The sequence below is a fragment of the Rhinolophus sinicus genome, linkage group LG10 (assembly GCF_036562045.2).
Source record: "Rhinolophus sinicus isolate RSC01 linkage group LG10, ASM3656204v1, whole genome shotgun sequence".
NCBI classification, from domain to species: Eukaryota; Metazoa; Chordata; class Mammalia; order Chiroptera; family Rhinolophidae; genus Rhinolophus; species Rhinolophus sinicus.
The window spans coordinates 6565414-6587165 of NC_133759.1; the positions used below are offsets into that span (position 1 = coordinate 6565414).

Genomic DNA, 21752 nt, shown 5'->3' on the forward strand with positions numbered 1-21752 from the left:
TTGGGCTCCAAATAGTAAAAAGACAGGCAGGTTCCTCTGCTTTGAGTTCAAAGCAGGCCTTTTTCACTCCTTGGCGTCAGAGGAGGAAGGTGCTGAGCAAAGTCACTGGTGAAGATTCAAGGTGTTACCCCAGAACTGCTTGCAGCTCCAGGGGCAGGTGAGGTTTCGCTACCATGAGGCCTGTGTGCTGTGGGAATATCACCAGGGTATGGGGGCAGCTCCGTGGAGACACGAGCAGGGAGCTGAGCAACCCTCCAAAGGGGTCCAGGGTCACATCACATTAAGAGATTTAAAAGTAAAAACATGTGGGAGGAAAAAAATGATCACCTCTGAGAAGCAAGCACTACACAACAGTCTACCAAATAGAAAAGCTACTTGCACTTTCCTCACTTGGAAAACTCTTGCAAATTCTCACTTAAAACAGATACCAAAAGCAGAGGTCCAGGAAGGGCAGTGGTTTCTGCTGATGGTGGTTTGGTTTTTTTCAACAAAGGCAGGAAGGAAGCAAGGCTTTAATACCTGGGTAACAAACTCACTCAGGTGCAACTGGTCCTAGAAGAAGGGAAGAAAGACAAGGTTGAAAACTCACGGCTGAATTCTCCACTGGACCGTGGTTTCTAACCTGGGTAGATTTTTAACGTCTTATGTGGATAAAGCTCACTGAAAAAACAGTTCCTTCTACACGCCACTGAACTCCCTATGCTGTTAAACATTACTCACTACTGAACTGTACACCTAAAAATGGTTAAAATGGTAAACTTCATGTTATATGCTTTTTACAATTTAAAACTTTTATGGTTAAGATGGCAAAATTTATGTTACGTATATTTTACAATTAAAAATAGAGGTTTAAAAAAAAATTACTCAGTCACATCAATTAGACTTCAGAAAAAACACCTGAGGCTTAGGTTCAGTCTTTTAATCATTGATGCCCAGGGAAGGCACTGAGGACACAAAAGGGTAAACGAAGCCCCAAGACAAGCCCAGGTCTAACTGCCCATTTGGCTGCAGCACAGGACTGGGAGGTGGCGTGGCAGTGGGGGAGGAAGTGCGAGAGGTGGGCGGCCAGACTCCGCAGAATCCAAGTGGGAATGAATTACCACATCCAAGACCCGTGTGGCATCCAAGAACCCAATTAAAGCAAATTACAATTATCTCAAGACAGCCCAACAATAATTAACACTTCAGTGCGTATTTATGGCTCCCTACTCCGGGCTAGGTATGAAGCTTCATTTGTAACACATGCAGTCTTCCCAAATTTCACATAAAAATATTCAATTAAGATTCGTATACATTACTAAATCATAAAACACAAGAGGTCATAAACTAAGTACTTATATTATAAATAGGCATTTTCCAAGTAGATTACAGGAAACTAAAAGTTACCTTCTGCTTCCCAAACTTCCCTATGTCGCCACCTCTCCATCTCAGTAGAAAAGTAGTGGGACGACTGTGAGGGCAGGGCAGTCGGTGTCTGTCTGTCCTGGTCAAGGCCGGACAGGGCTGCCAGGACAGGGGCGGGTATGTCCACTGCAGGGGTCTGCTAGCCCCAAGCAGGCACTCAGCAGCCATCAGAGTACAGGGAGAGAAAGGGTTTCCTCTAAATCCCAGAAATGATTAACCAAGCACAAAAGCAGTAATCACCTGATTTCACACTTTGAAGTTAAAAGCTAAGCTTTCTGCTCTATTCTCCTTTATACCATAATACAAAAGATTAAAAATAAGTGCCGTAGCTCAAAACTAATATGCTAATCTGACTTCAAAGAATTAAGTTTAGAAAAAGTGTGCCACTGCTGGCCTTCCCTGACGTAACTGGCTAATCAGACTCCAAAACGGGAGTGAAATGAAATGTCCAGGTGGCCCCAGCCCCTTCCCCCCATCCCTACTCAGCGCCACCCCTCTTACGTCAGCCCTTGGCCCAGCCAGCAGCCTCACAATACAAGCCTCAGGAGCCAAATGGGGGTGTCCCGCCCGGCCCCTACTTGGTGACTGTGAGTTCTTGCATCTTCACTGTAGAATACCATCCCGAGTGTTTTTCTAGGCAAATACTTCAACCTTCAGTGATTAAAGCTGCGACACACTTTTGGTCACATTCTTGTTTGGGGCCCCATTCTTAAGGCTCAACCGTCAAGAACATTTCAACCATGCCAGAAATTTACAGATCAACAAACCTTGTTTAAAAAAGGACAAGACACAACTAGCATCCACTCCCTTCGCTCAGACTTTCTTGCTCGCAGAATTCCTTCCCTCCCACATACAGCGCTGTCTAATTGGCCTGTCTACCTACCTCTGCCTTGCCACAGCTACAAGATTTAAGTAATCACAAACTTCCCTGGTAGGTTTTAAGGGTGCGCTTCCAAAGGCAGGAACAAAACAGCCAGAAGACGGCCTAGCAGACTTTGGAAGCCACGCTCTGCAAAGCCACGGCCGTCCTCCCACCAGGCCGTGCAGCAGCACACGAGGCCAATGCTGAGCAGGACACGTATACCCGCCGAGCCTGACCTCAGGTTCGCCCAGAGGGCACCTGCGGGCACCACTTCCCTGCAAATTGGTGAAGGCAAAGCTCCTGGGCCAGATCGCGTCAACTCCCGCATTGCTGGCCTTGCCCGACAGGGGATGCCGGGCTCCCCAAGGACCACGGCAAAGATTTATTTAGAGCGTTGTGTCCAGTTCAGGCACCTCTACACCACGGAAGAGGGAGAAAACCCAGTACCCCAAGGACTTTCGTCCTCAACGCTCCAGGATATCCCAGCAGCCCGCCCTCTGCCACAATGCGGATTTACACCCAGGTTAACACAACTGAAGAAGTCCTTGAAGACACCCTTGTTCTCACCTCCCACAGCCTCTACCCCTTCTTTCTGCCGCCTTTGATCATTCCCTTAGCGCAAAGGAAGAAGTGGGTTTCCACTCTGTAGTAATTATTTGAAAATTAATTCCTGCCTTTTAGAATCCAAGGATGAAAAATTACAAGCGATAAGGGAAGGACAAATGCCAAGAGATCTTCCATCTTAACAAGAGAGTGCAGCTGTAATTTACATATTCCTAAATTCTGGGGAGAAAGTAGCAGCTGCGAGGTACTTGTCAGAGGTGGCCAAACCTCCTGATGCACGGAAGGTGTTCAGAGCTGGGATCTGAATCGCCAAGCTACGCCCCTTTCAGGCACGGATGGACTCCCACAGCCCAGGTGGACAGAGATCCCACCAGCCCGCAGCTTAATTTTTCAGATGCTTTATCTTTATTCCCCATGAATCTTCAACTGGCTCCTAAGGTGAGCACACAGGTGCCCTGCCCTTCCCGGTCTCTATGTAAATCATTTGTGCTGGGAGCTAACTACTTGAAGGACCTCTTTTATAAATGGAAAATTTACTTTATGTCTTCTCATTGTAGCAGATTATCCAATGAATCTTAAAAGTTCTGTGGGCTTAATATACCTAATCAAGAGTCAGGAACCTCTGCCTCGCATTTCTCCCACAGGATTAAAGATGACCTGGGAGAGACTTGTGGCTACACAGTCCTCCTAACAGGCTGGCCGCTGGGGGGGTGGGGGGGTGCCTGACCACTCCCCGACCTCTCAGAACTTCCTTGGTGGGTAAGAGGAAAAGGACAGGAAGGCAGAGGTCACAAGCAGAAGAGAGAGCGTGAGGAAACCAGATGGAGCTGTGATACTCTCTTCTCAGACTAAAGCTGCCCTACAGAGCCTGACGGCTAAAACAGGATGTGTGGCCTTGTCCCTCCATCTGTCCCTCCCCCTAGTTATCCTTGGAGAAGAGTTCTGTTTGGGGGCGTGGGGGATGCAGAGACAAAACGGGCAGCGCAGCAACCAATGAGGACCAGGGAGAGCGCCCTCCACATCCTTGACACATTTCTCACCTGGTTGAGAAAATGGTCACAAAAACAGTCGTCCTCACTCTCTCTCTGTGGATCCCTCCCTGTGGATTCCTTCCTGGATCTGGCTGGCTGTTATAAACCCAGTAAGTATCCCACCCATCAACCTGCCTCCAGGCTGGGGAGGGAGCAAAGAGGGAACACCGACTCCCCAGAGATGCTTCTCACCCAGAGAGAGGGGGAGCCCTCCAGTCCTCTGCCAGCCTTAGACCATTACCAGCTGTATTCAGCAAATGATTAGAGGAAAATCCAGACTTCTTTGGAACAAGGAACTAAAAATACAGCAAATTCACCAGTTATTAATAGCATTAGTAGCATTTATCTAGGTAGCTAGAGGTTTGTTTTTGTTTTTCTTAATCAAGCTCTCTTTATAAACTCATATCCACAGACACCTCAAAGAGTCACTCAAACTCTCTACTTGGAGGAGGGCTAAGAAGCAGGAAGTGGCCCAGCCCACTCTTGACACAGAGTTTCCACCTCTCCCACCACAAGGTTAAGTGCGGCTACAAACTTAAGCAGCAGCTTCTGGGAGGGTCAGCTCTGGGAAGTAAACAACTGCAGCTAATTCAAAGCCCGCAAATTGAAAGTTTGCAAACCTGTTTTTCAAAATACTTGCAATGCATCCAGGGATCTCAGCTATCTTCTGCTTTTACAGACTAACTACTAAGTATTAAATTTGACACTGACCTTGGGGCCAAGGACATAACAAGGCCTCCACGAGCATGGAGCATCGCAGACTCAGCAAGTACCTGGCACAGTACCTGTCTGGTCGTGGTCTGCTGGCCTGTCAGTGGTTAGTGCATGGCTCTTGTCGTGGCCCTGGACACAGCAGGCTTTGCAGAAATCATTTCCAAACATTCTGAAGGCAGAGCGAACATGTCCTAACTTCATCTGCCCTTCAACAGGAAAGCAATGGTCCTGCCCACAGAACCTCAGCGGTGGCTGTCCTCTGGGTACGAGAGGCAAGAAGTCAGTGAGATCAGAGGTCCCCGCACTGCGGAGAGCAGAGCAACAACAGGTGCAACAGAGCAACAGCAATTGTTTTCCAACTACTTTATAAATCTAAGTCTGTTCTCAGAAACCTTGTTCCCTAAGTAAATAGAGAATGAAATAACACCAGTTACAACAATCAGCAGCATGAACAACATGGCAAATTAAATAATGACACCTCATGTTTGTTTCACTCTTCGGAGGAAAAACACTGGATAAATATCACAGAAACACCTACTGTTTGCTTCTGCAATAAATGCTTTTCTTTTTCCATAACTACCTTGCTCTAATAAACACACAATAAGAATTGTATTTTGTTAATGATTCTTATTCAACAAATTCTGACCCCCTTACTCAGGATCAGACACCATGCCACCTTCCTCCACCTGCTCTTTAATTCCAACTCCATTCCATTTGACTTGCAATCTCTTCACAAATGAAGAACACCATAAAAACGAAAGTGCGTGCCATTACTTAGAAGATTAAAGTCTCAAGAAACATGAGCTTCCCTTGTTTCTCAATAAAAACATTCCCAACTAGACTGGATGTCCCGAGGGCTGGAATAGGGTCAAATTCACCTGGGTCCTGGGCTCAGGCTGGTTCAGTGGGGGCTGGGACAGCAGGACCTGGCCAAGGTAGAGGAGCGTGCGCATCAGCACCAATCAAGGAGAGCCAAGGCCTCAGAGTGTGACCTGCTAGACCAGTCTGTCCATCCGAGAGCTCGGGAGGGGAGGGCACAGGGGGTGCATGCAGACACCTGCTTTCCCTTGTCCTTCCCTGGGAGATGGGCCATGGTCACCACCCAGTGATGTGGGCTAAGACCCAGCCTTCCAGTCAAGTTCAAATAGGTCAAAGAGCCGAGAGTGCGCCCCGGCCTCTGGTCCCGGTGGCCTTCCTTCTCCACAAGCTAGGACACTGCATCACTGCCCAGCGCAGAGATGTCTACTGTACCCTCAGGTGTCTACTGCTCTGCAGGACTAGCTTCGAGCCCGCCCGTCCTGAGGCCACCCTTCCTGTGCCAGTCCAGGAGTGCTCTTCTTTCACTCCTGGCAGGCCCAATCCCTGCCCCTCATTCGCTGCCTCTGCTCCACAGAGGTTCTCCTGAAGCAGGCTGCAGGTGTCCCCACAGCACAATCATGCCCCCTTACCCTGGAAGGCTTACTCCCACTACATCCAATCAATGCAACAGGTGCTCAGCACACATTTGGTTGGTGAGTTGACACAATGTTTTCCGTCAAATGTGGGCACTAAACCCAAGTTCACTTCTTCCCTTTGCTCTACCACTTGAAAACCAACTAGACATTTCCAGTGTCAGGCATAAGAATTCCCTTTCTGATGCACTGACCTCCCGAGGCCACCGAAGGCTTGTTTCCACGTGACCATCTTCCTCAGAGGAGCTTTGGTCCATCTAATGGGCAGGTTTATCGACACTTCTGAGCACCAGTTCCGCCTGTGAGACAGGCTAGCTTTCTTACTGAACCAAGGATACAAGCTCTGCCAAACTCTGGGGCAGTGGCTCTCAACCCTGGCTGCCCATTGTCACCTGGGCAGGGAACTTAGAAAGCTGATGCCTGGGTCCCACACCAAGGATTCTGGTATCATGGGAGGGTGGGTGGGGAGGGGGCAGAATTCCAACCAATTATAAAGTAAACCCTGCTCTAAATTAGACAGAGCAGTTCTGAAACAGAACAGGAGGCGGACAGTACGGTTCAGGGCCTCGTCCCCATGGAGAGCAGGTACTGAAGGAACTGAAAACTGGCGCACAGCTGAGGAAAGGGGCTTGGAAATGCAGCGACCTACCCTCGACCCAACACACCTGACCAATCCCCACCAGGGGCAAGGACGCTGTATTAAAATTCTCACCAGAACCTCAAACCTACAATTCCAGATCCACTAGCAAGTTTCTCCCCAAGGTCCCGGCCGCATCACAAAACACATCAGTGTTGCTCAGAGGCGGCACGGGCCCCTCTGGGAACAAGAGCGATGCCGGTGCTGTGCTCCCTCCTGGCCTCAGCCCTCCTGAGGGTCGGAGAGGCTGCAGTAGTCCCCGCCTCCACTCCGCTTCTGCAGCAGGAGCCCAAGCATCTGAAGCTGGCCTCCACTACCTAAGGGACCCAAGCTTGTTTTCACATCAGTGAAATGGGGACTATGCTGTCACTGACCTCACAGGTCCACCGTCACAGTGAACTGAAGGTGACACGTCGGCCCTTCAGCCTGTGCAGAGACTGCCTCTTTCAATGACTATGGTTTACCCTGCACGCAACTGCCATAAGGAGGAGTATCACGTTCTGGATGCTGCACTGTCTTAAGGCAGAGACCCTTGGTCACAGCCACTCTGCTGAACAGCTGAGGTCTCCTTTAAGACATGAAAAAACTGAGGTCCACAGAGAGTAAGAGAAAGAGCCAGGACTTGCAGCCAGTTCACCAGGTTAATTCGCCCAAGCCACACCTGCCATCACATGGTCCTTGTGTTCCCGGCAGCTCTTGACAGCTGCCAGGGGATCAGGTCCCCCTCACTGCGTGGCGCACAAAAGCACTCATGAGCGCTTGCTAAGTGGAGTTTTTTCTAACTACCTCTCACCCTCTGGATTCCAGCACCCTAAATGCTGCTGCTTCAGGAAACCTGCCCAACTCGGGCCTCCATTATCCGCTTGGCTCTCCATCATCTTTCCTTCTTCATCAGAGTCTCAGAAAAGTGTGAGCAGGGACCAGATCCGATTTGCTCACACAGGCTAATGATGGCCCAGAGAGGATACAGGTCAGACCCACATCTTCCCATGGCACTGACACCCACCTGGGGGAAAGCTGTGTTAAAGACCGCCCGAAACACCAGGGCACACCTGCTCCATCGCCTCGAGGGACGCTGCACCATTAATTCAAGTCTCTGACAACAGAGTCGTGGGTGCTGCCTCACAGAGCTGGGTGGGCTTTAGGCAGTCCGCAGCCCAGAGCAAGGGCCCCGGCATTAACGTTCAAGTACATCCTTCCTTTCTAGAACTCAGCTCACTGGATCTGATCATTTCCCTACCGAGATAGAAATAAATTCTTTTTGAGCAGGCAGGGTCTTCTTTTATTAGGTTGGTGCAAAAGTAATGGCGGTTTTTGCAATTAACCTTTTAAACCACCATTACCTTTGCACCAATCTAGTAGCTTGTTGCTAAAGCCCATCTTACTCTGCTAATATCTATCATGTGTCACTTGTTCCATGCAGAATAAAAGTAAAAAACTGGACACTCATGAAACTCCTTAATTCAACTGCAACATAATGAAGTAACTGAATACCAAATAATATATTTATTTTAAAAGACTTTCAATAAACAAAAATATGTGCCATTCACCCATATCGTGGTTTCTAAGTGCCACTTCAACTAAAAGGAACCAAGGCTTCTTGTAAAAAGGACTGAAGCCAGGCTGGGGCACGTTGCCTAGACTATCTTGTTGCACCGAAAAGTCAGGAGTGCTCAAACAATTTTGAGGACGTATCAAAAGAACACAGAAACCAGCCTGAAGGGGCGTGCACTGGCCACACATGGGACAATCTGAGCATCAAAATGAATCATGACAAGAATGGAATATATCACATTGAACAAGTTACCACTAAGAACTACTACAAATAAGCCGATGAATAGATATATGGGGGATGAAAAAGCTTTTCTTAGAGTAAGATGACAACGAACACAGAAGGAATGATGGTCTTAGAAGCAGCACTGGATGCTGCAAGTAGACGGTCAAAGTTTGAGGATGAAAAGGGTATTTACATAGCCTCAAAGAGGCCCCCCCATAAATTACTTAATTGCAAAGGGAAAAACAGCAACTTTACAGGAGAGAAAAACGCCAGGCAGTAGAGGAAACCTCCTGACCCAGCACTGATCATCAGGGCAAACCAGTCTCTCGTGCCTACTCACACGGGGCCATCGAAGACGCTACTGGGACGACTAAGGAAACCGAACGTGCGCTGTGGATCAGGTATTATACCAATGTCCAATCTTCTCCTGAGAGATGTACTATGGTTACATAAGAGAATGGCCTCATTCTTTGAAAGTGCACAAGTACTTAGGAATAAAGGGGCATAATGCTTGCCAATTACTCATAGATGGTTCAGGAAAAAAGGATAGAAAAGAGAGGATGACAAAACAAACAAGGCAAAATGTTTTTAACAAATGGTGACTCAAGGTGAAAATATTTAGGAGTCCCTTTTACTATTCTTGGAATTGTTCCGTAAGTTTGAAGTTATCTCAAAATTTAAAAGTTATAAAAACATGGCAAGAAAATCAGTGGTAAGAAAAGGGAGAACAGGGCATGGTCCGCCTCCCCTCTCAGCGCCTCGGTTCTTCCCTGGCAAAGCAGGGCTATTCATTGACAGTTGTGAGGCAGATGACTATAAACTGTGAGAGCCTGTCACCCCAACTTCCCACTTACCTCACACCCTAGCACGTGTCCACTAGCAACAAACCCCCAGATTGCATGACTCAAAAGACACTGCTTGCCAGGCCCCCAAGCCTAAGTTCATAAGGGGAAATGAGGACCTTTTAAAGGCATTTGCCTCCAGAAACACTACAAACACAAAATATACAAAAAAGGACTTCATTTGTTTTCAAAAGTGACTTGGGTTATAATGGAAGAAAATGTCAAACACTGGGGCCTGAAATTACTACATTGGCTATGTTTGCTTAAGATTAAAAATAGTTTCATCTTCCCTTCCCAGGAACCTTCCCTGCTGGAGGAAAAACCCCCAACCAGACCATCCCCAAGTGCAGAGGTCCCAGAGCCAAATGCAGAACCCCCTGAAGCCAGGGGTTCCTAGTAGCAGATTCCCGGTCACCATTCAGAAGCCATACAGTAAGCTTCACAACGATGCCATCAGCTGGCTGGTCCTTACCTTCCCCACCTAAAGATATGAATGACTTTCCCTAAATTGAGTTACTATCAAACTCCTTCATTATGACATGAGATGGAAGAGGAAGGAAGGCGAGACAGGTTGAAACAGCAGGAGACAGCATTTTGCCCCTCTCGTACTGCTTGATTAATGGTCTGCTGGGCAGCAGTGTCATCAATTCACACTGGGAGCAATGGCACGTCATAGTCAGGCAGCATAAGAATAAAGGCGGGGGAGCATCCGGGCGATTCAGGAATCAAAACATGGTGCTGTTTTTCTAGTCAAACTTGACTACCTCAGAGGAAAATTGCTATGGAGAATTTATGGGCTAATTATTGCACATAATAAGGTATGTGTGGGGCTCTCTGCTCCTATTGTTGCTTGCCTGGACCTGCCCTCTGGGCCCACTCAAGAACAACTCCGGGCTCAGGGCAGGGGGAAATCAGATGTAAGGGCTGAGCACAGGGAGGGCAGGAGAGGGAAGCCAGAGGGTATCTGGGGGCTCCCAAGTCTACTCTTTACACTGTGGTTTCCTTGTTCTTAGAAACTTGAACCTTTCCTAAATAACATTTCTAAATCTACGTCTGATGCCTATTGTCCTTCGACTGAGGGGCAGGGGCGGGAGGCATGCTAGACCCAGCTGTCCTGGAGGTGCAGTGCACCCTCCGGACTCTGAGGGCACTAGGGAAAGAACCATCTATCCCAGGCCAGTGCCACCATCTGGGACAGGCAGTCACGTGCCTAAGCACAGAAGTACGGACCGATCCATGCTGACCTTTCTCTCAGATCAGCCTAACTTGTACACACAAGCAATTAACCCAACAGAAAGTGGTGACCTCAACAGCAACTGACATTCCAAAGTCCTAAGATGACCCTCCCAACTCTATACCATGCTGGTTCCTGGTTCAAAGGCTGCCTGAAAAAAATCAGGTGACCTAGGCAACGCCAAGATGAGTAACAGGAAGTGGGAGCCACACACCCCCAGGAGGCCATGATACAAACCCCCAGAGAAAACACCAGCATGAAGCTGAGCTTGAAGCCCCTCAGCAGATGTTGTGGTCACCTCATCTTCTAGAGACATACACTCAACTATCGATGAATGAAACGATAGGTCTGAGATAGGCTGCAAAATAATGTGGGTGGGACAGTGGTTGGGAGTGTGAATGGGGCAAGAGTGGTCACAGGTTGACAGGTGTCAGGGCTGGTAATAGGTACATGGGATTCATGTACTATTCTGTCTTTAAGTGTACTTGAAATTCTCTATAACATAAAGTTCAAAAATGAAATACAATAAGAGGCATATAAACAGAATTCCCCGTAATTAAAACACCAAATAGATCCAGCAATTCACTCTTAGGTATTACCCAGAAAATATGGATAAGAACGTTCATATCAATATTATTCATGATGGTCAAAAACTGGAACAACCCAAATGTCCACCAACAGGAAAAACAATAAACTGTGGTATAGTTATATATGAAATACTATACAACAACAAAAGAAAAACCACTGTACAGAACCACCCAGATGTCAGAGATCTAATATTCAGTGAGAGGCACACAGAGTAAATGCATACATAAGTGAAAAAATGTGTCGAGCTGTACAGTTAAGATTTATGCATTTTGATACATGTAAATTATGCTTCAATTTTTGAAGAAATAGTGATGTAAAAAAAAAATACACAAAAAAAACCCAGCAAACACTGCTAGTTACCAGGAGGTTCAGTGAATGAGTCGATTTTCAAAGCCTGAAGAATGAGAAAACTCAGCTCTGGCCTGGGACAATTTTGATCAGGGCCTGCCTGCTCACCTGCCTGCTACCTGCCCACACCTAAGGTGAAAGCTAGCTGATCACAAATACCAAAGAACGCCAGGGCAGCCAACCTCAGAAAACATGGCTTTAACTCCTACTTTACCTCCTAAGCAACTAGCCATGGTTGTGGCCTTGACCTCACCAAATCCCGAGAAACTCAGTTTTTCAGTGAAATGGTATAGATCTCTCATACAGGAGATTCAGGGCTCCCTCACCGCCATGCCTGCTGCTGGCCACCTGACACCGACTCGTGCGGGCAGCTCCTGAGGCGTCCCCAGTGGCCTCGCCACCCTCCCTCCAGTACACCCACGCCTCCCTGACTCCTGACTCTGGAATTCCTTACATTCTCTCCTTAAAGGACAGCCCTCACAAAACTTGGATTCAAAACCAAAAAAAACAAAACCTAGTCTACCTCTTTGGGCCTAAGCAACCTTAGTGAACACACAGGATGCAAAAACCTGAATTTAGTTGGCTTCAAAACTTTTCAGTAGGGTGGCCGGTTAGCTCGGTTGGTTAGAGCGCGGTGCTGGTAGCACCAAGGTTGCTGGTTCGATCCCCGCATGGGCCACTGTGAGCTGTGCCCTCCTTCAACAAAAACAAAAACAAAAGATTAATTAAAAATTATTTAAGTATAAAATAAATGAAAGTTTAAATGTGTGAAATAATAGCACAGCAAACAAAAACCCCACAAGTGCATGTTAAGTGTCCCAGCACCATGGAAAGGCCCGATAAATCCCGGTACGTCACGTGAGCGCTCTTCTCCGGGGCAAGGCCCACCTGAAGGGCAAGAGGCTGGGTATATACCAAGGTACAGGCCAGCCGTGAGCACAGCCCTTCACCCGCAGCAACAGCCCATCAGGCAGTGGCTCTGTCTGAGGGGATCACAGAATCACCCTCACACCAGACATAGGCCTGCTGCCCATCTAATTCTGGGGTAAACCGGGGAGGGGCTTGCACACAAGACAGCCGTGACCAGCTGACAAGTTCCTGGCCCGGAGCCTGAGCCTACTCTCACGTTGAAGCCATACTGTCGCCCTCCACAGGCCCACATTTTCAGCCACCTGCCAGCATGGCAGCAGCACTGGCAGCTGACACATCTCTCTATTCTGTAAGGCAAGTCTCTGTCCCAGAACTGGAGACGAGCAGGTGAGGCCACGACCACAGCCCACAGAACCTTCCACTGTTCACCCAGCCCATCCAGCCTAATGGTGCAGATATGGGAAAAGACTAGATTCGGGCTGAGCCCTCTACCCGTTTCTCCATTTCCCTGCTGCTGTGGCTGTGCCCTAAATGGAAAAGCAGGAAAACTCTCTACAATAGCTTTGAAACACAGAAAATTTGTAAAACACAATACTCATAGGACAGAGTCTGAGGCAACCATCTAAGTCATCAGAACCAACACCTTCATTTTATAGATGGATAAACTGAGGCTTCCAGTCCCCCAGGTGGAGAGCCATCAAACAGGATGAGAAGCTCTCCTAGGCCTCGAACAGCCTTTTCCCTATCAGAATAACCTATAAACAAAGGGGGAAAGGAAGAGAGGAAAGTTGAAGGGAGGGGACAAAATGAGGACAGATAGTGAAAAGACAGGGGAGCTGCGACTTAGGAGAAAGGGCAGTGTGAAGGAAGAAGGAAGCGCCTGAGAGGGGGACCGCAGTGTGAGCCCACCCCAGTGCACTGGGCCAGAGCAGACATGGACTCCTCCTCGCTGGGAGGCTGGGGAGGCTGGTCTGACCAGGCCTGCAGAGCGAGAGCCTGAGGTGGGCCTGGCCTCTCCCAGGCCCCACCGTCCTCCCACAGACGTGGTGCTCTGGGGACCTGCTATGAGTCAAGTGTGGAACGGGGGAAAGCAGCCCTCGGGAGGAAAGACCCAAACCACTCAGCCCCGCCAGCCAACCAAGCCTCCGGATCCAGCTAATGATTCACAGGAAGGAGGGAGAACAGCTGAACTGCACCCTGAGACACAACGCTACACCCGACTGGGAGACTCCCCATGTCACAGGCCAGGTTCTTCAGCAGATAACCCGTAAGGAAGCGGGATAGAGGGGGCAATTATAGATTAAAGAGACTTACAAGATATACCAAGTTTTTAAAGTAGACAAAATGACACTATACATTTCAGAGGTAAAATCATAAAGAAACATAAGGAAATGGATCCTTACTGTATAGGGGTTACCTTTGGAAGGAAAGACAGAGGGGGCTGTGGCAGGGATGGGGCCCATGGAAAGGCATTTTCTGGGATCAGCAAAGCTCTATTTCTGGACCTTATAATTCACTAAGCTATACTTTTTTGGGGATGGGGTCTTCTTTTCTCTCATTTTGTGTTATTTTATATACTAGTAAAGTTTTTTAAAAGTTTAAAATACATTTTTAAAAATAAGATGAAGTAAACATAAAATCGCTCCTGAATGAGCTTGGAGACTTTGCGAAGCAGCGCAGCAGGAAGAGAACCCAGCCAGGAATGGTGAACACAGACGGTAGGTACCTCTCCTTAATGCTGGGGTTCAGCATTAGGAACCCCCAATGGCCGCCTCCCCAGGTCCTATGCCCTCCAACAGCTCAATTGGTTATTAAGCTGATACTGTGGCCACCTGCATGACTTCTTTATCCATCTCTCAACTGGTGCCCAGGGATACAGTACACGTGTAGTTTAACGGGGTGCCCCCAAATCCTAACGTGTCTCCCTCCAGTCATTCCTCTCTCCGCGGCAGATTCCCTGACGGGCTCTGACCTGCTCCCCTGGAGAAGCACACCAGCACTGCCTCTCAGGTCCCACCATTACTCTCTCAGAGCTAGTCCAGCCTCACTGCCTCCGTTTCTGTTTGGGAGCTGGCTCTATCTGTGCCCCCACACCACCATCATCTCAGGGTTGGCCAAAGTCTCTACCCACCACCCATCCCTACCGCTCGCTGACTCGGCCCCACTGTGGCCTCTGATCCCCACCCCTGGCTGTCCCCAGAAAGTAACCCCTTGCTTCCTATCTCCTCCAACTGACTTGGGGATTAACAGAGCAAACACGGCAAAGTTCCTCCACTTACTGTGAGTTATCTTCTCCCTCCCCACCTCTCCCCTCCCTAAGGTTCACCTTCTCTAATCCCTCTTCCTGCAATTATCCTCCAAAGTCCACCCCCCACCCCTGCACACCCTTGTCACCAAATTAAGAGGCCTCCTGTGGTTCACTCTGACTAGTCTCTGGAACTGCCCCCTTTCAGGCCCCACCAGAATCATCTAAGGCCCAGCATCAGGAAATGGCTCGATAGGTAACAGACATTGTGTGCACCCAAATCTCAGCTTGGCTTTGAAAATAATCTAGAACTGCCTGCCAGCTCCCCAGGTCCTCCCCCAATCCCTCACATCGCCCCCCCCCCCCGAGATACGCCCCCCCACACCGCCTCTTTCCATGAATCAGAGGCACACTGACTGCCTGTGGTCAATGCCAGGGGCGGGACCCTCAGCCTCTCCAAACCACACTTTCTTCTGAAAAATTCCAACTGAAGGAAATTAACCTTCACTTCTCCTCCCTCTTTTGCCTGGTCAGGGGAAGAGTAGGGCCCATACCTGTCTCTCATCCATCACCAGATCCATCCCTGGGGCTTACTTAGCACAGTGCCCAGAACATGACAGAGACTCAAAAACCACCTGCTGAATGAATGAACCAATAACTGACACTCAGTGCCAACAAGGCCTGCCCAGGGGCGGCCGGTGGCTCAGCTGGTTAGAGCACGAGCTCTGAACAACAGGGTTGTCGGTTCAATTCCCACATGGGATGGTGGGCTGCGCCCCCTGAAACTAAGATTGAAAACGGTGACTGGACTTGGAGTTGAGCTGCGCCCTCCACAACTAGATTGAAGGACAACGACTTGGAGCTGATGGGCCTGGAGAAACACACTGTTCCCCAATATTCCCCAATAAAATTGATTAAAAAACAAAACAAGGGCTGCCCACTGGGTGTCAGCTGGCCGTACCCTCCATAGTCCATAGGCTAGCCTGTCTTGGAAAACTGCTTAATAGTCACTATTTAATCTTGAACACTTCCTAGATCAAATTCCTTTTTTCTTTAACTTTTTCCAATTATAAACATAGATTCATTAGGTGAGCTAATCCATGTAAAGACTTAGAAAAACGGGGTGGCCTGTGAGCTCAGTGGTTATAGAGCGTGGTGCTGATAACACCAAGGTTGCCGGTTCAACCCGCGTGGGCCAGTGAGCTGCGCCCTCCTTGAAGGAAAAAAAAAGCCTTAGAAAACGATCTGACACACTTTAAAATGTATCTACAAAATGCAAATAATCTTAATCCAGTCCCCCATTATCTCTCCGTCTTCTGAGCGTAACGTGTCTGTGCGTAAGACAACCTACACGAGCAGGCGAGCTAAGGAACACGCACATCCCCGTGCGCCGCTGTGCGCCCTGCGTTCTCCACCCCAGCTCCAAATCTGAAAGAAGACTGCCAAGGTCAATCGTCTCCCCACAGGGACAAGGAGTCTTAGTGCCCGCAACAGACATGGACTAGCTTCCACACGGGGGTGGCTTCCGTTCCACTGAGCATCCCCTTCTGTCCACCGCCTGCTCAGTTCAGCACCACCCAGGACCACACGGCCGGGAGCAGCCTGGGGGCCCTGCTTCCCCTCCACCCTATCAGAGGACTTAGCGTGAGCATTCAGAGCTTTATTTTAAGCTCCTCTCTGGTGGTAACACGTCATTTTCCGATAACAGCCAACAGCTCTACCCTCACTTGCCTCTAACACAAAGGTCAGAGACCACATGCCTTCACTCTCTGGAAATCACTAGGAACTTCTCCACTGGGAGCCCAGAGGCAGGTCCCCGCAACACAGGATCGAAAAGTACAGTGCCTTTATCACCTGGAGACTGGAACCCAACTTGTCTTTAGCACAATGATTCTCTGCTCAGAATGTGGGCACCACGCCCCTCACAGCCCCGTAGCTCTGTGATCAATACGGCCCGTAAGGAGCTGGAAGCCCCACACGTCAGGTTTCCAGGGAGGACGCTCACTTTACAGAGGTTCAGACATTCCATATGAAGTTAATCCTATGCACCAAACAACAACAAGAAATCTTAAAATTCCTGTTCTAAAGAGTTCCAACCCTACAGCTCAGAGGAATCACATGTTCCAGGAACAGAATCTGCCGCAGCCCAATGTTCAACCAGGAGCACTCACTCGCTCCAGGCCTCCTAAAACGCATCTGCTGGCTGAAGAGTCAAAGTTTTACATTGTAAGTTAGTCAGGAAGTCATACAGTCACACAGGGGGAAAATAACTATATGTGTAGCCCTGTGAAAACTAAGGGCTTTTCACACTAGGCATTCATTGCTTTTAATAACTCAAACAGAAATAAACATCTTACAAAAAAAGAAACTGAAGCAATTCCACTCACTCAAGTCACATGGCAACCCTGCCGGGGTCTCTGCTCCTTCTACTCCACTGGTGAGGTTCAAGGAAGCAAACCTGGGCACATCAAAGAATCGCCAAAGAAACTCCTTAGAAATCTACGCAAGTTGTCTAGTTAACTGAGAACTTCGTCCTCAAACTATTTTATCCTTTATTCAACATGACAGAGGCCAGTGTCTCCAAGCACCACCCAATCCAAGAAAACACCAGAGCACTCAAAGCTCCACAGGTGAACGAGCAGTCACCCTAGATAGAGCAGCTTTCTGGGAGCCACCAATGGCTACATTTGTTTTTTTAATAAAATACTTGGTACATATAAAATAATCTATTACATATGTAATCATAAAATAAATTAAAAAACCACCCCTGAACCCATCACTCAACAAAAGAAACGTGTCCAGCCTTTATTAAGTTTACACCAGAAAAAGGACAGGTGTAATAACGAGTAACAATTATATAAAGGCTGGGCCGGCCCGGTGGCTCAGGCGGTTAGAGCTCCATGCGCCTAACTCCGAAGGCTGCCGGTTCGATTCCCACATGGGCCAGTGGGCTCTCAACCACAAGGTTGCCGGTTCAACTCCTCGAGTCCCGCAAGGGATGGTGGGCTCTGCCCCCTGCAACTAAGATTGAACACGGCACCTTGAGCTGAGCTGCCGCTGAGCTCCCGGATGGCTCAGTTGGTTGGAGTGTGTCCTCTCAACCACAAGGTTGCCGGTTCAACTCCTGCAAGGGATGGTGGGCTGCCCCCCTGCAACTAGCAACAGCAACTGGAGCTGAGCTACGCCCAACACAACTAAGACTGAAAGGACAACAACTTGACTTGGAAAAAAGGCCTGGAAGTACACACTGTTCCCCAATAAAGTCCTCTTCCCCTTCCCCAATAAAATGTTTAAAAAAAAAAAAAGACAATTATATAAAGGCTATGCAGGGCACGTTACTAGAGAGCCTTTATTTCCTCCTCAGCAGCCTATGGGGAGGATATTCTGTCCCAATTTTACTAAGGCAGAGCGATCAAAGGCTTTACTTAATGCCACATTAGGATGCTAGGGTTCCCAGGGACTCAGTACCTCTGGTAGGTTCCTTCCTCAGGCCCAGATTTCTACTGCTGAGGGCACTCAGTGTTTTCCTTGTCCAACCTCATCACACTTATGCCTAAAATCTTGCCTGCCTTACCAAAAAGCAAGGGTCCTCAGTGGACAGACCTTACCTCCTGTGAAGTCGTGATCCAAAATATGGCCAGGCACTGTCTGAAAAGAAGAGTTCTCCTTTAGAAAATTTAGTACCAATATAACAAATGCTGGCTTTTGCGGTGTGCGCTCAGCATGGCACTATGTTTTATTCCTTTATTTGATAAAAACAAAACGCCACTCCCAATCCTAAAACAGAGAAAGAAGCACATCACTCTGCTCAGTCAGAAGTATAAAACAGTCAGTATTTTTTTCCTGTAATAAAAGAGAGAGAAAAAAAAGGTTAGAGGAAGGCAACCATCCAGGGCAGTGCCAGAGCCAGCTGCTCTTTTCACAAGACACTTCCACAGAAGACAAAGAAATCGTACATACTGAAACATCATGGAGAGAGTGGATTTTTTTACTCATTAGATCTAGAACAATTCCAGGACCATTCCCAAGTCTACCTATCTGGGTTTGAGAGGAGCAAATTTCGCAGCAGCCAGCCATGCAATCAGAAACCTCACGTAGAAAAGCCTTTCGCCGGCTCCAGGAGCGCCTGGCCACGGCTTCTCCATCCGCCCACCACCATCAGCTCACTCACCTCCTCTTCACAGAACCTGCTAACGCACAACAGCTGATCACACCTGGCTCCCTGTCTGAATCCAACACCTCCGAAAAAGCAGCTGGTGGCCTCTATCTATCCACTCACCAAAGCTGTAAGTACCTCATAGGTTTTTCCCAGGGACACACGGGCTTAGGGTCAGAAGAACCTCCTGTCTGGGAAGGCAGTTTGATTATCAGGGAAGAGCACCCCTAACCAGAACACACCTTCTTTTAAAAAAGCTGAGTCCCTGCAGCGCTATTCACAATAGCCAAGGCTTGGAAACAACTGAAATGCCCATCGGTAGACAACAGGATTAAGAAACTGTGGTACATTCGTACAATGAAGTGTTACATGGCTATAAAGAAGAATGCAATCTTACAATTTGCAACAATATGGATGGACCTAGAGAACATTATGCTAAGTGAAATAAGTCAGTCAGAGAAAAGACAAATACCACATGATCGCACTTTTATGTGGAATCTAAAGAACCAAATAAATAAGCAAAGTAAACAGAAATTGTCTCAGAGATATAGAGGAAAAACTGATGGTTGCTAGATGGGGGGGGTGAGGGAGAAGGGGAGGGAATAAGAAAGCACAAATTGGTAACTACAATATTGCCACGGGGATATGAAAGACAGTTTGGGAAATATAATCAATAATATAGTAAAGATGGGGCGGCCGGATGGCTCAGTTGGTTAGAGCACGAGCTCTGAACAACAGGGTTGCCGGTTCAATTCCCACATGGGATGGTGGGCTGCGCCCCTTGCAACTAAAGATTAAAACCGGCAACTGAACTTGGAGCTGAGCTGCGCCCTCCACAACTAGATTGAAGGACAATGACTTGGAGCTGATGGGCTCTGGAGAAACACACTGTTCCCCAATATTCCCCAATTAAAAAATATATATATGCTAGTTTCATATATCATTTAAAAAAAAGAAATGGGTGCTCAACTACCCCAAATAATAATAATTCAAATGACAAGAAGATCAAAAACTGGTCATTCATTTTTAAAAAATAATAATGTTGTAAAGATTTTGTAGTGTCCGATGGGCACATGTCTAACTAGGGAGACCACTTCATGGATGGTGTGGGTGCCTGACGACTGCAGTGTACACCTAAAGCTGAAGCTGAATAATATTGTACGTCAACTATAATTTAATACCTACATAGTCACGGGATGTGGAGTACAGCATAGGGAACAGAGTCAAGGGAATTGTAATAGATATATATGATGTCAGAGGGGCAACAGATTAGGGGAGGGGGTTACCACTTTGTGAGGCGTGTAAATGTATATTACATTGTTTTGTACACCTGAAACTAATACAAAAAAAAAGGAAGAAAAGCAAAAGCTGAGTCCCTCTGGCTTCCCCTACCTGGAGAATCATAGGCTGGCATTTCATATCTTCAATGAATTGTACAGTTGATTAAGGCCAAAATAAGTCTTTTTCCCTAGCATTATTAAGATATAATTGAGGGGGGGGCCAGATGGCTCAATTGGTTAGAGCACAACCTCTCAACAAGGTTGCCGGTTCAATTCCCGCATGGGATGGTGGGTTGCACCCCCTGCAACTGAGATTGAAAACGGCGACTGGATTTGGAGCTGAGCTGCGCCCTCCACAACTAGATTGAAGGACAACGACTTGGAGCTGATGGGCCCTGGAGAAACACACTGTTCCCCAATATTCCCCAATAAAAAATTAAAAAAAGAAACAAGATATAATTGAAAGCCAAACAAATTTAAAAACAAGAATTTAAAGTCAGTTTATTCACAAATAGACTAATCCTACGCTTACCGGTGGATTCAGGACATAAGAAAGGCTTGCAGGGCGTGCCCAGCTTCCTGTGACCAGGCACTCAGCCACCCTTGGGAGCAGCAGGCCTGCCTCTCCAAATATGGCCTCAGATCTGCAGCAAGAGTGAGCTCAGGCCTGCAAAGGGGTCCACAAGAATGTTTATCAAAACGTGACACAATCAGAGGGCAGACTCAGGGGCAAACAAAGCATGAGCCACCCCTCAGGACACTCCTGAATAGCAGGGCGGCATGTGAGGAATTGACTGCTTGCACATGCAGTAACCACAGCGGACCGGACGGAGAGGCCACGGCAGGCCTGACACTGAGCGGAGGACTGTGCCTGTGGGCACAGCCCACAATGGGCCCCATTCTCCCTGGAAGCTCATGGCAGGAGGAGAGAGGGGAGGCCAGGACATTCCTTCACCCCCTCACATGGAGGAAAAGGGCACAGGCAACCCGGAGAACCAGAGGCCTGCATAGGAAGAAAGCTGAAGAAGCCATTTTCCTTTCCAGCTGCACAAATCAAAAAAGGGACCCCTCCTAAAAAGAACAGAATGGAGACCTAAGATGCCATCTGATTAAATCAGGTGGATTAAATGGCCTGCACAGGAGTCCCCTCCCTGGTCAGCAAGGCCCAACCAGAAGGGGAAAAAACCTCAGGGCTTTGAGGGGACAGGGGACCCCTCAGGCCCTATCAGCTTAAGGCTGGCACTGCAAGCAGAACAATCAATTTCTCCTGCTAAGGATTTCTTCCTGGTGCCAAGGAATCCAGTCACTTTTTAAACTACGTTTAAAACTGGGAAAAGCACATCTTCAGACTGGCAAACAGTGTTTGAAGTCTAACTGCTAACTCGTCTGACAAAAGTGTCATCTTTTCCAGGTAAGCAGAAGCAACAGCTGGTAGCACAAATCCAGAAGAGAAAGCGAGACAGGAACCCTACTTGTTATCTATTTGTGACTTTCATAAATTCTATTTTTAGATCTTTATTAAAGAGCTTCTCTTCTAGTCTCCTCCTACCAAATTTCTCTACTCAGGCGATTCAATCCTCCCAACACTGCTCAAAAGTCTAAAAATATAAGACACTTACTGAGGCCTGCTTAACAAACAGGTAAAGCAAAGTTCTCGACACGTCCTCGTTTTCCACTAGACCCAGAATCCAGCCTGCTCCAGGGCTACTCGTGCGGCAGATCTCCACTACTGAAGACCCAGTAAGCAAG

The 21752-nt window shown here is 48.0% G+C and overlaps 1 protein-coding gene across 17 annotated transcripts in view; it reads right to left on the bottom strand.

Annotated features, from left to right (window-relative positions):
• The window catches only part of DAG1 (dystroglycan 1), a 55152-nt gene that overhangs the window by 26503 nt on the left and 6897 nt on the right, over positions 1-21752 (bottom strand). For 2 of the 17 annotated variants that reach the window (XM_074312324.1, XM_074312337.1), the window contains exons 2-5: positions 20536-20670; positions 18176-18215; positions 16955-17025; positions 12022-12148 (exon numbers count right to left, since the gene is read on the bottom strand). The exons of 3 other annotated variants lie outside the window; for them this stretch is intronic. The gene's annotated coding sequence lies outside the window, so the exon portion shown is untranslated. Of the gene's footprint in view, positions 1-4646; positions 4835-12021; positions 12149-16954; positions 17026-18175; positions 18345-20535; positions 20671-21752 lie in introns of all 17 variants that reach the window. 12 more of the 17 variants (XM_074312333.1, XM_074312339.1, XM_074312328.1 and 9 more) reach the window with 11 other exon arrangements.